This window comes from Chiroxiphia lanceolata, chromosome 18, assembly GCF_009829145.1.
Source record: "Chiroxiphia lanceolata isolate bChiLan1 chromosome 18, bChiLan1.pri, whole genome shotgun sequence".
NCBI lineage: Eukaryota > Metazoa > Chordata > Aves > Passeriformes > Pipridae > Chiroxiphia > Chiroxiphia lanceolata.
In genome coordinates this window covers 2,943,227-2,960,057 of record NC_045654.1, presented here as the reverse complement: position 1 = coordinate 2,960,057, position 16,831 = coordinate 2,943,227, and the positions used below count along the sequence as shown (strand labels likewise).

General features: G+C 47.4%; 1 long non-coding RNA gene across 1 annotated transcript in view; it reads right to left on the bottom strand.

Annotated features, from left to right (window-relative positions):
* Window positions 1-5,511: 5,511 nt before the first annotated feature.
* Window positions 5,512-16,831, bottom strand: part of LOC116795635 — a 29,537-nt gene continuing 18,217 nt past the window's right edge. Inside the window, exons 6-10 of the long non-coding RNA XR_004360114.1 lie at window positions 14,615-15,455; window positions 13,172-13,335; window positions 11,614-11,831; window positions 10,294-10,402; window positions 5,512-5,602 (exon numbers count right to left, since the gene is read on the bottom strand). This is a non-coding gene — a long non-coding RNA (uncharacterized LOC116795635). The remainder of the gene's footprint in view (window positions 5,603-10,293; window positions 10,403-11,613; window positions 11,832-13,171; window positions 13,336-14,614; window positions 15,456-16,831) is intronic.

Below are 16,831 nucleotides of genomic sequence, written 5' to 3'. Positions count from 1 at the left end.
CACAAAGGGAAAAGCCCAAGGTGGACTCAGGCTGGCAAAAGAGAGCAAGACTGAGGGGACTGAGCTTAAATACAGCTCCTGGACCAATGAGCAGAGGCTGTGAGATGGGCCCAGGTGAGGCTTGTCAGGGCAATAACACCCCATGGGTGAACTCAGGCCCTGCCAATTTGTAATCAATTACTGCTGAGAGAAAACACCTGGATGTGCCCAGGGAACTTTCAGCTAGAGAAAGATCTAGATTTCTGTGAGGTGATTTAACTCTTGGAAGACTGGAGTAAAAGAAATGGATCACCTGTCACTCAGAAGCCACGTTAGGTGCTGTCTTCCCAAAACCCAGGCTCCTGATCAACCCTCAGGAGGTCAAGCCTGGCAACCAGGATGAGTTTAAATTTGATGAATCCTATGAACTGGCACAGCTGTAGAGGATGTGACGTAATTCTGCCCCTGAAATACTTTGTCTGCTTGTCCTTATAGTCAAAATGTCCTTTGCAGAGGCAAAATGGACCCAAACTGGGTCTGGCCAAACCATCTGACAAACAGGCATTTGTGTGAAACCCTCCCAGAGCACAGTGTAAGACCAAAGGGGAGCCAAGCCCTGAGGACAAGGAGCACAAGAGGCAGGGATTCATGCTCCTCATCAGGGTGACAGCCCTCTAAACCCATCCCCAAAGGCTCAGCCTGGCTGGGAAACCACAGCCCACCTGGGCTGCAACCTCTCTTTCTTCACTTACTGTTTGCTTTCCCTCAGTCTTCAAGTTCAGGAGATGAGTTAAACACATGAGTAAAAGGAATTGCCTTTTTTACAATAAGCTTTCCCTTTCCTATGTACCCTCCTTTTTCCTTATTACAGAAGCACAGAATGGTTTGGGTTGGAAGGGACCTTAAAAGACCATCCAGCTCCAGCCCCCTGCTCCCTGCAGGCAGCTCCTTGGCACTTTGTACTCCTTGTTTTCCCTTCCAAGCCACCACCAGCAGCTTCCTCCCCCCACCCCACCCTCCTGCCTGCTGTGGCAGCATTTCTGCCCCAAGAAGATAATAAATACATCAGGCCTGTCAAAGCCACGTTGTTTTGGCTGGAAAGAGGTGCCCCCCTGCTGGGTGAGATTACTTCCCACCGGGATGGATGGCTTTCCCCTTACTGACAGCTCTCCAACAGGGAGTAATCGGTGTCCAGCCGGGAGGAGCAGGCAGCCAACGGGGCTAAATGGCACTTAGGAGTGATGAGGGCAAGGAGGAGGGAAAGGAGCTTAGCCCTGCTCACACACAGCCCTCCTCTGCCGTGTGGGGTGCTGACAGGGACACAATGGGGATCTCCTTGCTGGGATTTCCCAGGCAGGGGGGTGGCAATGAGAAATGGGAAACTAATATTCCTGCTTGAGACTCAGGGCAAGTGTCAGCCTTGATCCTACCCAAGCCTGACACCTGGAACCAGTAGCTCCCAGTGCTTAAATGTATTAGTGAATAGGAAATTAAGGAAGACATGAAGAAGGACAGAGAAAAACCTCTCTCTTTGCTTGTGGGTACAGGTGTTTTCCATAGGCCAGGCCCTTTACACCCCACAAAACAGCTCATCCTGAGCTGCAGGCTTGGCACACAGCAGATTTTGGGACAAGAGCTAGCAGGGAAGTGGATTTCCCGTGGGAAAAAAATCCTAAAGAAAAGGTTTGGCCTGTTTGCATGTCACAAATGTCCCAGATGTTCCGTGGTCTCTGAGACATCCAGGTAAACTGAGGAGCAGCAGTTCCACCTCCAGGTCATCACCCCGCCTCGGGAACCTGCCACCGTGGTGCTGGGGGTTTGGATCATGCCAGCTGAATGGGCTTTGTTTTCTTGGCTTTTTGAATTAAAGGAATAGAAAAGAGTAAAAGGAGCATTAAAGAACCAGAAAAGAGTAAAATGAGCGTTGAGATGCCGTGAGGAGACTGAGTAGGATTACAGTGAGTCATCCCGAGTTTCTCCACCTCTACACCGGCCTCTTCAAAGACACTTAAGGGAATCAATTGCCCGTATCCCGCTAAAATCCTCTCTGTCTGTGGTTTGTGAAGCTTTAAGCCCCTTTCCCACCCCCACAACCTCCATCCCTCACCTCTGAAGTCTCTCCAGTCCATTATTCTGGGGGCTGCTTTGTGAACAATGTGTTCGCTTTCCGTACTGCCTAATGAAGATGTTCCTGGCCCTGAATATGAGATCTGCTGCACACTTAATGGAAAAAAATAGCTATTCTTATCATTGGTGGGTCAGATGAGTTTCTTGGCAGTGAGGGTGGTGCAGTTATGTGGACAATCAAACAAGCCAGAGATTATTGCCAATGCATTTTTGAGGAAATCAGTGCTGTTTAAACTCTAATCACAACAAGACCTCGTTTAAAAGCATAAAAGCTTTCACTCAGCAGACCTATCTTTTTTTTTTTTAATAGCTAGACAATTAAATAAATCTCCTGACACTTAACCATCATTTACCCAACAGTCAGAAAATGGATTCAATGCCTTTGCATTAGTTAGATGACGATATTAAAGCAAAACCTGAACAAGTACAAGCAGGTGAAGGATGGTCTGTGAGGAGTTTGTGCTGCACTCAGGGATAGCAGGATATCTTCTGAGGGGGGGTAGGGGGATTTTTTTTGTCTTCAAGACACCAAGATGGCTTTTGGCTTTATTGTGTTTCACAGATTTTAACATTCTTGGGAAAATAAAGTAGTTGTTCCCTTTTTACAGGCTGGAAACTGAAGTACAGAAGCGATGCTGTTGCCCTGAAATTCTGTGTCTGAACCAGGAACTGAGTGTGGATGGGATGAATTGTTCAAAAAGTAACATTCTTACTCTTAACCCTCATCCAATCTTTATTTTATGGGCATTTCCATTAAAACTGGTACCCGGAAAATTCAGAGCAAGGGTGGATTAAAGCTCAACAGGGGAAAAAAAATCTGGGTTCTAGTGCATTTTTGCTGGCATCTTAGGAAAGACTGCATTGTCTTAAAACACAGCCCCTCAAATTAACACTGAAGCGAGTGGGATTGACCCTGCACTGGTATGAACATCAGCTCCTGGCAGATCAGAGACCTTTTATTATCCCTGATCCCAGCTGCACTCCTAATTCCCAGCTCTAGCACTTCTCCCTCATTAGGTTCCTCAAGTGAAGAGCATGTTGTGACTCCATTATTCAGAAGCTGATGCTAAATAACTCCTAAATTTATTGCCTCCTGCCAGCTGTCAGCTACCAGCAACTGTAATGGGAGTGTCTTTCTCCTTTTCAGGTAGCAACTGCAACGATAGAAAATTCATGTCTTCCAAGCAGCCTTTGAGTTTGAGATGTACTATTATATATTAATTACCCCGTGCTGAATTTCATGGTCCAATTTATGATCTGCTGTTCAGAAACAAAATACAAAATGGAAAGGAAAGCAATTGATCCAGTCTCAGTCCAGGCCCTAAATAACTGACAACTGTAGAGACAGTTAATTGTTTCCTGATCTCTGCTTGCTCAATTTTTAAAGAGTTCCCACAGATAAATTTTACAGAGATGGATCTTTGGGTTTAGCCCCCCCTCCCAGGCCTCATTTCTGCTCTGCTTCATGAAGGTGTTTACGATGGGGTGGAAAGAGTTAAAACCTCCTCTTCCACTCCTCCCTCTTTATCGTTTTAATTGGCTGTTCTGATGACCTGACCACCTCTTTGATTCGCATCAAACGCCGGCCGTGAGGAGGGAGCACGTCAGTCTGCTGAGCAAGGGTCACCCTGCTTGTCAATAGGCCATCCATCAGCCCTGCCAGCAGGATGGATCCAGTCCAGACCAACGGCCCCAGCTGGAAAGGGAGCAGCCTCCCTGGATGGAGATGACCCACTGTGTGCTGGGCGCCCTGACAGCTCCCAGAGGGGTCACCGGCCCCGGGGCCGGCGGGCGGCAACTTCAAACTGCAAACTGGGGAAAGGCACCCGTGAGCAAACAGCAAAACCCCAAAACCAACACAAGAAAACCCTCTCTTGGCCAACCCAGTGGCAGCTCCAAGTCAAAGGTGAGGGAGGTGAGAGAGGTGGGAGTCAACAAAGGGGACAGTGGGAGGTGCCCTTAAAGGGCGAAATCGCACATGTCTCTACCAGCAACACCTACACAGATAGTGGTAACTACAGAACTGGTGGTACCTACACTTCTGTGCATCCCCACGGGGGAAGAGCGACACCACCACAAATGAACATCACTGGCACAAACAGGCTTTCCACAAGGAAGTGAATTAGGGAGCAGATCTAAGGTAACACCAGCTGTAATTCCTCTCTGAGATTTTTGGGGACTTCATCATGGAGCTGTAAGACCTTTGATTTTCACAGAATCATTCAGGTTGGAAAAGAACTCCAAGATCACTGAGTGCAACCTGTGCCCACCTTGTCCCCCAGCCCAGAGCACTGAGTGCCACGTCCAGTCCTTCCTTGGACACCTCCAGGGGTGGGGACTCCACCACCTCCCTGGGCAGCCTCTGCCAATGCCTGACCACCCTTTCCATGAACAAGGTCTTCCTGATGTCCAATCTAAACTTCCCCTGGCACAACCTGAGGCTGTTTCCTCTTGTCCTGTCGCTGGTTGCTTGGGAGAGGAGCCTGATATCCCCCCGGCTCCCCCCTCCTGTCAGGGAGTTGCAGAGAGCAAGAAGGTCCCCCCTGAGCCTCCTTTTCTCCAGGCTGAGCCCCCCCAGCTCCCTCAGCTGCTCCTCATATGACTTACACCATTGTTCACATCCATTATGTGCATTACACATTCACTGGCTGAAGTCCATGAGTGTCACACCCCCCCCTCACCACAAACTCACACACGTGTGCACATCACACCTACAGCCCCAAAGTCCAGTCCCCATTTCCCTGCTGCTATGAAGACAAGGCAAGTGCTTCCTAAACTGTCCAGGCCAACTGCCCTGGGGGCCGTGGGCTGGTTTCACACCCTCTGGCCTTGCCCCTGCCCTCGGCTGCACCTCCTCGTGTCGCCGCTCACGTCTCGGGGCTCAGAGGCTGCTGTGCTGCAAATATTTGCACGCTCTTGGAGGGGGGAGGAACACGGTGCACTGGCCTCCAGTATTTATTCTGGAATGGCAAACAGCATGGAAAGCAAAGAAGAGAAAAAGGCAGATAAGATAAAAGTGTGTTACCGGGTCTAACAACATAAAATCAACAGAAAAATGTTACCTGCAAAGACCAACAAATGCAGCAGTGAGGGATCCTGACAGAGGAACCCTTCTGCAGGTTGGATCACCCAGAACACTAGTGAGACACAGCTGTTGGTCTCTTGGAATTCCCAGTATCAAATCATTGGAGATCTCTGTCTGTGTCTCAAGGCAATTTGCATAAAAAGATGTTTTCATGGTCTTTGTCCCGCCCACATCATGAACCTGTAAGTGCAACCAGCACCTTCAAAATACAGAACAGAACCAAAGACTTCCCCACATGTTGTAAGGCTCTTCCAGAGGTTAATGTCTGTCTGAAGATGGCATGAAATGCTGCAGCAGTTAACTTCCAGTATTTCATGGGACTGGATATTTCTTCCAGAGGAGAGATTCACTCAGCTGTGAAGGTTTCCTCTGTCACTTCAGAAATAGCCACATTAGCTGAAGCTTTAATTCCTGCATGTGGTTAATTTATAAAGGGAAACAAAGTGTACTTGTTAGACAAACTGCATAATGATGAATCCAGAGGGGAAAAAATAGAAAGGAGGTACTAGGAGAACCACATGTGAAAACCACATGGAAGGCTGTTCCACCAGCTTGGAACCAGATGGAAGAAAACATTGTCCCTGGACACTGTACAGAGTCCTACTGATAACACATGATAAATCATTCACTGAGTGTAAGCAGGAGAGTGAACATCACCACAGGCCAAGCTGTGCAGGGACAACAGGACCACGAGCTGGAGGACATTAGATAAAAGGACAGCATGAAAAGCTCAGATGTTACCCCCTCGTGTAGATCTAATCTATTATCGGTGGGGACGGCCAGAAGAGCTGCAGAAAGGAACAAAAGCAGAGCAGCAGGGGTGGAATGCACTGAAGGAAACCACAACACAGCCAAGTCTGCAATAATGAGAGGCTGAACAGAGATATGGGGGAATTGTCTAGATATTCACCCCTGCAAAGAAGAGATGAACTTAGCCCTGTCCCCAGGCACTAACTTTGCTGTGTGAGCTTTGACAAGTCATTTAAGGTCATCTGAAGTCAAAGTGCACCCTCCCATTCACTCCAAAGCACTGCTGCCTTCCCAACCATGCTGTGTTTCCCAGAGAGCCTAAATCCTTCTTCCATGCTCCTGCCTGTTCGACTTGAGGGTTCTCTGGGACAACATGTGTCTTCTCAGGAAGGACAACTGCTCCTGACACCAGAGGACTCCAGGTCGGAAGACAAGATGGCAAAATACACCTAAATGACACTCAGAAGTAAGTTGGACAGAAGGTGGCTGTGCTTAATGATCAATAATTTATTTACAGCCATCAGTGTAAAAAAGCACAGATTCCTTCAGGAGTCCTGCTCGACATAAATGGCCTGTTACGATGATGTGGAGCTGCAGATTTCAGATTGACAACTAGTTAAAGCTCTACATCCAGCTGAACTCTCCAACCCTGTTCATGGCCTGAGAGGTCATTCCCAATCGTGACTCCCCTGCTCTTGCCAGTCTTCTCATTTCTTGGGTCACAGGGAATTTTCCGACAGGGAGGAGGGAAGCCTAATGATAAATATGACTGCTTCATGTCCCCATGTGCACAGTTATCTGTGTAAGCACCAAATGACTTTAAAAAGGCCTGAAACCTCTCTTCCAAGTGCAGTGAATTTTTTTTTTAAAGGCAGAAGCCTCTGTAACAGACCCCAGAGCCGGATGGGTCACTGTGCACGGAGAGACACACACAGGCAGGGAAGCTGACCAAAACACATGCATGTAGGACCACCAAGGACGACCCTAATTAGACCACCCAGCCACTTTGTTGGCCCTATTTAGAGGAGCCAGGATCTCAGAGCATAAAACAGTGTCCTCGTGCGGGTTCCTTGGCCTGTGTTTTAGACCATCACGTATCTCCAGCGACTTCCTGCGACTGACCCTCGCAATAAATCACCCCAGCCAGCCTCCCTCCTTCCTGGCAACATCCTGTTCCTCCCTCAAAAATCCTCCCACTCACAATTCCAAGGTTTGATATCAATCTTAAATAAATGCCTCTCTGGACCCTGCTGCATTCCCAAAGCCACCTTGTCTCCTGCCTCTCCAGGACGGCTGCAGTTCAGGAAGCACATGCAGAAGCCCCTCAGGCCTTGTTAATTTTACTTCCACCCTTGTGTCCTCTTTCTTTCCCCCATATTTTCTTACAGAGGGGGGAAGTTATCTTCAGGAGAATGTACATTGCCACACAACTGTGTGCTGTGACTTCTGAGAGGGAAAAATGATAGTCTAAAAGAGAGGCAGTGCTGCAATTTCCTATATGAAATATGGTGAGAAGAAAAAGCCATGGGAGAGGTTCTGCTCCATTGCCTCCCTTGCTCTGGCTTCCCTCACTTCACAGTTGAGGTGAAGGAAAGCTCTGTCAGTACCTCTACCCCTCAGAGTCCCTTCTTCAGCATCCAACAGACAGGGACCAGCTGTCTCCATCTGACCTTTCCAATTCCCACCCAAAGCCCTGCTTGAATTAGGGTATCCCAGTCAGGAAAGCACCAGCCTTCACTCCCCACAACACCACTGCAGAAAGCACAGGCACCTACAGCAAATCAGCCAGCCCAGGGTCTCCCAGTCCCTTCCTTCAGATAAACAACTTGAACCAAGCAGGATGAATCCAGGTCCTGACACGAGTTATGTCTCTAAAAGCCCACAGAATAACCTGCAGTCAAAAGGAGCCACATTTACCCCTTGATCCAGCAATGTCACTGAAGACTGGTTCAGGCTGGACTTCACTTAATTTTTACTAAGGAACTTTTCCCCCATATATTTCATTATTTCATAATTTCTGTAACCTTTATGTTAATGAATTTACTCCTCTACCCTCAAAACCTTATGCTTGGTGCCTTGCAGGCTATAATCCTTTGAAAGAATGGTATCACACAAGTCAGTGAGATTTGCCTGCTTAAATGTCACATTTACAAGGTGATACTTGTGCTTACCTGCTTGCCTACTCCTCTTTTTTTGTCTTCCCTTGCTCTACCCTCATCTTTCCTTCCCTTTACAAAGTACCAAAATGCCCCCTGATCATCTAATCCCGGAGTTCATTTCCACGAGGATCTGTTTCTGGCTGGAGAAGAATTCCTTGAGTCTCCCCAGACCTGCATCTCTTTTTTTTTTTTTTTAAAAAAAAAGCTAAGTTGTTACTAATTCATTAGCAATTCACTTGACAAGGAGCCAGCGAGCATCTTCAAGAGAAGCAGCAGCGAACGAGCAGATTTCCCAGTCGGAAGCAAAAAAAAAAAAAAAGCTGGAGAAGCAGCAAAGCAAAGAGGCTTTAGTCAGAAAAACGAAGTGGGGGTGAATAAGATGGCATGGCAGGCTCCTAAAATGCCCTCGGAGTTTATAAAGTAATCTTATTCCTCGGCTGCCCTCCCTCTCCTTCTCGTGCAGCTCGCTCAGGCGTATCACTGACATATGTACTTAGCAGCAGTTATGGTCAGTGGCACAGAAATAAATGGCAGGTATCAAAGAATCAAGGTCGTCGACTCGCCATGAATATTTCAGGGGGAAGAAGCGACGTGAAAAGCTCGGGTGTCCCGGCCTCTCAGATTCCCAACAGAAGGAGTAAAACACAACCCACACACACAGACACACACACACACAGAGCTGGCTCGGCCATCACGAGCACGTAGCTCATTTCAAGGCGATGCCACATATGTTACGAGACAATCTGTCACGCTTTAAAAATACACAAATATATATTAGATATCTCCTCCTGTGTAATGTGCAAACTCTAAGCAGCTGGCAAGAGGGCAGTGGTGATTTAATGCAAGAAAACTGTGCTTTGCTGAAGGGGCTGGGGACTGGGGAGCTCGGGCTGTAACGAGAAGCCTCTTTGACAAAGGCGCAGAGTGGCATCTTTTCACACAATTATATGTGGGTCACATTAACCTCTGCTGGGCAGGATTCCCCTGAGCTGCCTCTGTCTGCGTGTCTCTGTGAAGAAATCAAAGCAGAGATTCCTCTCTCCTTATTTTTCTTCTTTTTTTTTTTTTTTTTTTGATTTCACATTATTGGGTGATGCAGTGAAAGGCTGGAGAGGAAAAAAGGGATTCCCAGCTCGTCACACGCTGAACTCCAGAGCAAACTCCACATTCAGGGCCCAGCAGTCCCACTAATGAGAGATGTTAATCAATGGAGGGATCTGAGATTTCAAGCTGAGTCAGTGCACCATAATATCACATATATATTGCTATTTATAGCCAAAGAGACTTTGCTAAGTTTCCCTTTCCACACTCATGCCACGGAAACTATTTGAATTTTGCTCTGTGCATGAAGGGACAGATGGGCAGAAGGCAGGCCCACGTTTTTTTTCACAGGGTTTGGAGGTACAAATTTTCTCCTGTCAAGTACAACTCGAATTCATAAAGGGAAATTTCATCAAAACCATCATAATTAATTAAATAAAGCAAAAAGTTCTTTACCAAATCATTTGGGTATTCCACTGTTCTGGGTTGGCTTGTTTTTCTTCCCATGTTTGCAGGGAGTTTAATTATCAAACAATTCCTTTTGTGGGAGCAGGGTGGCAAACTTGCAATGAGATAAATTTCCCACTTTTAGTGCCTTGAAAGTCTGTTTTTTATAGATTTTTTTTGGTTTTCCAGGCACATCACCACACTCTTCACGGTACCTCTGGACTCAGCTGGTTTGATGTGGTCTATAACAAATGAACTTTATGTCCCATGGCAAACTGGATTTAAATGACAAGATCTTCTAAATTTGAGAAAGTCACCGTGGAAACCCTGCTTTCATTTGTATTAAAAGGGGCTCTTTCTCAAGGAACTGATTCTGGAGATGAAGAAAACATTCCTTGAGTGACAACTGATACTCACACTGTCATTCAACTCCAGTCATTGTGCTCATTCACACATTTGCAGTCCCAGTGGGCTGCAGGGTTTGGAACTTGCAGAACACAGTAGCTGGAAAACCTTTGAAGGAGGCTGGAGACTGGGAGATAAGGACACAAATGGGAGGTGTCTGCCAAGACACCTAAAAGCAAAGATTAAACCCAAGGGTTTTAAAGGTATTTGAGCATTTTTCACGTGGTCAGATCAGTTCCAGATCATGGGCTGATATTAAAGTACACTGGGGCATTCCCAGAACCAGTAATTGTTGCTCACCTTTCACCCTCTGCTGCTCATTTCCCCTCCATGCCAAAGTGCTCTTTCCACTCGTTTGTGCCAGGAAAACTCCGTGTGACCAGGAGCTGAACCAGACAGAGGAACTCTCCTGCTTTAAACAAACAAACAAACAAACAAACAAACAAACAAACAAACATGTGAAACCTCTTTTTTTCCCCCCTTTCCAAGCCAGATGGCTCCTCCCATTCGGTTCCCAACCACAGGAGTAGCTGTGCCAGCAGAGCAGCAGGAACAAGAGGCCAGGAGACAACAAGTGTCTTAAACCAATGTTACCACCAAGCAATTTGTAATATCAAACCACAGGCTAAATCTCAACTAAAAGCTTTTCGGGTTCAGAGTGAACACCTCTATTAAGATGAATTAAGCAATTCAGTGTTCAGAGCTGCACTTTCAAATGCAGTTTAAATCTTTGTTTTCAACACTCACCCTTTTGTACTGAAAATGGCCTGACAGAAACCAGCTAGGAAACCCATCAATTCCAGGTTTCTGCAGAAGAGGGTTTGTGTATATTTTGTTTAATACAAAAGCCTATCTCTGCACTTGCAGTCACTGCCACTGTGACTCCATTTCACGCAGAGACACCAGAATTACCTTAAAATTCACTTGTGCAGGTCCTGATAACCATCTAGTCTCAACAGCACAGGCTCAGCATGGACTAATTTGTCCTGACAAGATTATTTGCAAATTAGGTGAGGAGGTCAGACAGCTGCCCTATAACCACATAAAAGTGTAGCCCAACACTGGCTCCAAGTTCAGACCCTACCTAATTTTTATGTGCTTTTCACAGGGCATTCACTTCATGTGCCCCCTCAACACCAGGTTTCACCCACTCTTAGGCCCGGTTTCAGGCAAGGATGTGTTGAAATCCCTTGTTCAGGTTGGATTGCAGGTGTGTGCCCACCTCAGCCAGCTGAAAGGTGTGAAATGCAGTCTTCCCTCAGCTGGGAAGACTCCAGTGGTGGTGAGGCAGAAACTGGATCACTGGAATTCAACACATGTAAAACCACCACAGGGGATGGGAGTGGATTTTGCCTCGAATTAACAGAAAGAGTGGTTTCTAGTGGTTTATACCCAGAATGCCTGGGCTGGATGTAAGAGCCTTCCCCATCTGGAGGGCTAAACATCAGATGATGTTATTATGAGAACAGTTTTGGATCACAATCACAGCATCCTCCTCCATTAGGCTGTGCAAAGGGCCTGTCTCTGTGTTGTCATGTGGAGGAATGAGCTGCCTGTCAGTGGAATGAGCAGAGTATGAGGGATTTCCCATGCAAGAGGATCCAAACCCCATGGACTCACATGAACCCGTTCCAGATGTCTCCTCTGTTTGTCCTGACACGTGGCACGAGCATTGCCCAAACGACAGGAGGAGCTGGAGGAGGCTTCACACTCGTCTTTAACTCTTTTTTTTTTTTTCATAGTCTGTTTGGAAAACACATTGCTCGAGTTTATCCCCTTCTCTGTGTTTTTGGAATCTGGGAAGCACTGACAGAAGGAAGGATGGGCCACGGCACACCCTGTGAAAAACAAGGCACCAAAACATAATGACCCACGTAAATAAGAAACTAAATCAAAGCTGTGGGAAAAAAGCTTTTTTTTCACCACTTCAGGAACAAGGCTTTCCCATAACTTTGTCAAAAATTCTGGGTTTGAGAGTTTCAAAAGGATGTGGGGAAAGGAAAGGTGGTAGGATCCCTGAGAACACCTCATGGCCTCCCCCCATTTCATGTGTCTAACCTGAACCCCAAACTCACTGCTCTGGTGTTAAAATGCCTTGGGGATGGGGCAGTGGCTCAGGCAGGCAGGAGCCATTTATGACAAAATTATTTGTAACCTTTAGAGCAATTCTAAAAGCTTCTTAGGCAAAGGGCTGAATGGGTTTTTGTCTGAGCAAATCTGATGTATAAAGGGGGAGCCCCATCAGCAGGTGACACAACCCAGATGCCACAGTGACTTGACACTGACTTTACAGCACTCTGGAGAGAGGAAGCAACTTCCCCTTGATCAGGCAACACCCAGGACCTCTCCTGCATCACTGAACACTCCAAAACGCCCCATCCCGCCTGCTCCCCCCAGACAAAATGAAATGTTGTCCCCTAGGCATCATTCATCAAAGCCAGGCCCCGTAATTAATAGCACCATTTGTTCAGGGGATTTCAACAGGTACTGAAATCCAAAGCATCAAAGCATGGACAGCCTCATCCTGGTCTGGCAGATATAAATATGCCAGGAAGGCTTCACGTGACTCAGGAATCATTGTCCCTCTAAAAAAAAGGGGTTTAAAGGTCTTTCAAAGCACTGAGATCTCAGTTCCAGCAGGGATGACCCTAAGAAAGCAGTGTTAGATGAGGGGACCTCATGTCACCTCATGTAAGGGGTTTTGGCCTTTTGGAGCAGGATTTTGGGCTGGAATTGTCTTCACAGAAGTGGGAACAGCCACAATTACAACAAATGCCAGAACTCTGAGCGTGCAACAAACCTGGAGCAGGGAGGCACAACACAGCCCGGTCGTGCTGCCTTTTCCTTTGGCAACACCTCCCACCACAGCAGCAGGAACCAGGGAGTGGGTGTTGTGAAAAGGTTACTGCCCACCTCAGAAATTCAGCCCAGACTTCACCAAGCCAGGGACACAGGACTGAGCTGGAAACCCTTTCTCCCCCCGCTGCAGCCGGCAGGGCTCAGCCCAGCACAAGATCTCAGCCTCCCGCTCAAAACTCATCAGCTCCCCCCGCAACAGTTTTTTTCGGGGCCCCGTGGTTTTTCGGCGGAATTCAGAGAACAAAACCTTGGTTCATTACATCATGGCTCCAGTAATGCCTAGGAACGTTTCACGTTTGATAAAATCTCCCCAGATTACCTTGTGAGAGCCTTGCGGTCGGGTTGCAGGGCTGGGAACGCGGGAATGATGTAAGAAACCACGGAATAGCTCACACATCAGCTCCTCCCAGGGAAACTTGGGAGAGGCATCACTCCTCCTTCAAGGCAATGGTGCAATTAGCTGAAGTCCAGGAGCTGCTATGCCTAGGGAGGGACAGGAAGAATGGCCTGGAGTTAACATGTGCTCAGCCTCGCTTTGCAGGAATTCTGGGCCCGAGGTTTGCCCCTCCTTATCCATCCCTCGGTGTCACAGTTCCCTCTGGGCATATTATCCCACCTCCTGCCTGTGTGGTTTGGAATCTCTCTGGGGGAAAGAAGGTGGAAGGCCTGTGGGTTTGGATGGTGTGAGACTTTGTCCTGGTTCTTTAAAAAAGGAGGGGAACCTCCTTAAAGTGGGGACTCACACCTGGAGCTTGGCTGTAGGGGTGTCAGAGAGGATGGGCAGGGGGCATCCCTTCCAAATCTTCACAAATCTTACCTCTGATATAAATAAATATAATATGATATAATACAACAAAAACAACAACAACAATAATAATATAGATAAAAATGGCAAAACACACCAAAAACTGCCAAGCTACTCAGGGAGAACCTGAGGTTAACTTTCCCAAGAAATCATTAGTTTAAAAGGAATCTGTTTCGTCTTTGTACATTCTGCCTTCAGGAGACAAACACTTAATTTTGCAATCTATTACTAACTGGCTAAGCCCTGTGCTTTGGTGGAGCACTGTATTGCACTGTATTCTGCCTCTCAGAGACACAGTGGGAACCTCAAATCTTCACGTAAAGCTGTGCAGGCAAAATTTGTGTATTTAACAATGCAAGGATGGGCAGGAGGCAACCTTAAAATCCTCACCTCAGGTGACTTCTGCCATGTCACTCCAGTCAAAGACAAACTGAGACACAATAACCAAGAATTCTGATTCCCAGACTGTACTTATAACCACTCATTCATGCTGCTTCTCATCAGAGCAATGTCACCATGAGACTTTTATTCAGCTGAGAGAACAGAAGTGACAGCAGCTCTTTGTTGGGATTGGCCCCTGAGCTTCCCTTGTCACACCATAATTAGCTGATTGTTTTAGTGTAATTTGGGTGTTTCATTTGCACCCAATTCAAAGACAAAGCCCCAAAAGCAGAGAATACAACAGTGTTATAAGCCCTAAGAATAAAATGCTTCTCTTAACTAGGTGGCTGATCTCTTTTACTTGCTTTCTGCTCCAGGCTTAACCAAAGTCTTTATTTTTCAGTCTTGAAACTCAAAGGAGCTGGAGCCTTTGTTCTAAGCACAAGAGCCAAGGACAGCACCTGGCTCAAAGAGCTGACTGCCCAAACCAGGCAACAGGTAAGAAACAAAATCAATACTAACACCACCTCCTCCTCCTTATAAACCAGGAGATGAACCATGAGGAGGTGACATGACCTGCCTGGGATCATTTCAGCTGGAACAGAACTCACAGGCTGGGTAATGGCTCGACAAGAAGACCACCCTTCCTCCTGACCGGGAGCTGGAGGTCTGGACACGAGTAGCCTGGCAAAGGAAGGATTACATGGTTCATATAGCTGATAGATACCCCAAGGCTTTGCCCAAACCACCTCCCCTCCATGCCCTGGCACAGGACCTTTGCCAAAGCAGCTGAACACAAACGCCCCAGCCCGGTGTTGTTCCCAGCAGCCCAGGCTCTGGCACTGAATTCCTGGTCGGTGCCTCCCTTTAGAACTGGAATCCAATTTACAAAGCCTTTAATTTTAAACTTTCTCATCACCGACTTAATAAAAGTAAATGACAGGTAATGGTCCCAGAAGCCAGGAACCATTAGGTCTTTCTCAACACTAATAAGGGCTGATCAGACGCTTGCGCGCTCCTTTTCCAGCTCACGGAAACCCGGGTCCCCAAGGACTCTGCAGCCGGGGGGAGAAACAGGAAACCAGCCCTCTCGCAGGCAAGGCAAAAAGGGAGAAAAAAGGGAGAGGGGAAAAAAGAAAAAAAAAGAGATAAACCCATGTCAACGTGGACACTTAAAACTGGGAACGGGCAGCGGGACGGCCGCGGATAACGCCCGCGCTCCGCTCCGGGTTCATCTGGGGCCCACGTGCTCGCTCCATTTCCCCAGCAGGGCACTGGGGGCTCTCCGAGGCGCTACAGGCACCGTGGCTGCGCAGAGCCATGCAGCAAACCGGCTCTGATTTCTGCCCAAAGGCATCAGTGTCACACCGGTTGGGATGTCAGCTCGGCAGAACGTCAAGGCGGCAGTCACGGTGTGCTGTCACAAAGAGAAATAGATATCATTTCAAACACACAGCTTTGCACAGAGGAGGGAGAGGCAGGAAAGAGAATCCCATAATGCACTTTTTTTTTTGGGTGGGGGGGGAGAGAGGGTCAAGGAGGCTTAACTCTGCTTTGGCCATTCGAGAGGAGGCAGCAGTAGGGGACAGTCTTATCTTCACAGCCAACGTGTCACCAGGCTGGGAGGGCAGGTGGGTACTCCAGAATGGACCCAGTCCTCATCTCTTCTAGACGCTTTTGGTCAGAAAAAAAAGCATCTGGAATCAGCCTCCTAAGACTATTTCCTGATTTAAGGAGTTCCTTGGCCAGCACAAAGCTTTACTCTTCACCCCTAGCACAAAGGAGAACGGTGGTAACAAACAGGGCTTCGGTGTTTTTTTGTCCTCCTCAAGTTACAGCTCCACACTTCAGTGATAAAGGAGACTTCAAGCCCAACCTCATTCCTACCCCAACTGCCTTAGTGAAAACCAGGCCTTACAGTCTTCACATCCCAGGTCTAAGGTGATCCTGGCTCCATATACTGCAGGACACCCTTTCCCAGAAAGGGGTGGCTGTTACACTCAGATCTTCCCCCCCTACAGAAGCCATCAAGGTGACTCAGGCATTACCTGCAGACACTCCACCTCATCTACCTCATACCCAGGTGACAGAAAGCAACTGTGGCACTGTCAAGAGTGGAAAACACAAGGATCATACTCTCCTTTTCCACTAGAAAAGAAGGACCATTCTGGGGCAGCTCCTCGCTCCTTCCTTTTCTTTTTGTCAGTATTGTCTGGCTTCTGCTCACTGCTGTTCAGGGTGGCATTACACCAGCTGTGACTCCTCTTTTCCAGACCACACTTTTCCCACACTGATTTTCTATCTTTCCATTTGCCATCCAGTGCACCCTGACAGAGGGAAAAAGAGAAGAGGGGAAAAAGAGAGAGTTGGAGGGGAAAGAGAAAGGATTTTCCTCTCAGCTCTGCTGGTTTGAACAGATACAGTTTCATGAGATACCTGCCAAGAGTCCTGCCCACAACAACAGTACCACAATATTCCCAGTATCTTCACCTCAGTTTAGGTAACCATATTTCTGTATTTTCAAAGAAACACTTTTCAAGTAACACCTCTAAAGTGTCACAAAAATGCCCTCCAAGAGCACATGTACGTTACCAAAAAGAAAGGGGATGGAGTTAATTTTTGAGAGAAACGTGATATTTCCAAGAGCTAATTATTCCTTGTTCCCTGTAGATCATTCACTCTCTGCCCAGGTGCACAGAGGGAACAGCACCAAGGAGTTTCAGGCTTCATCTTTGAGGGCATCTTTGTGGAAGGCTGGGAGACAACACAGCAAGTTTATCTTGTTACTCCACC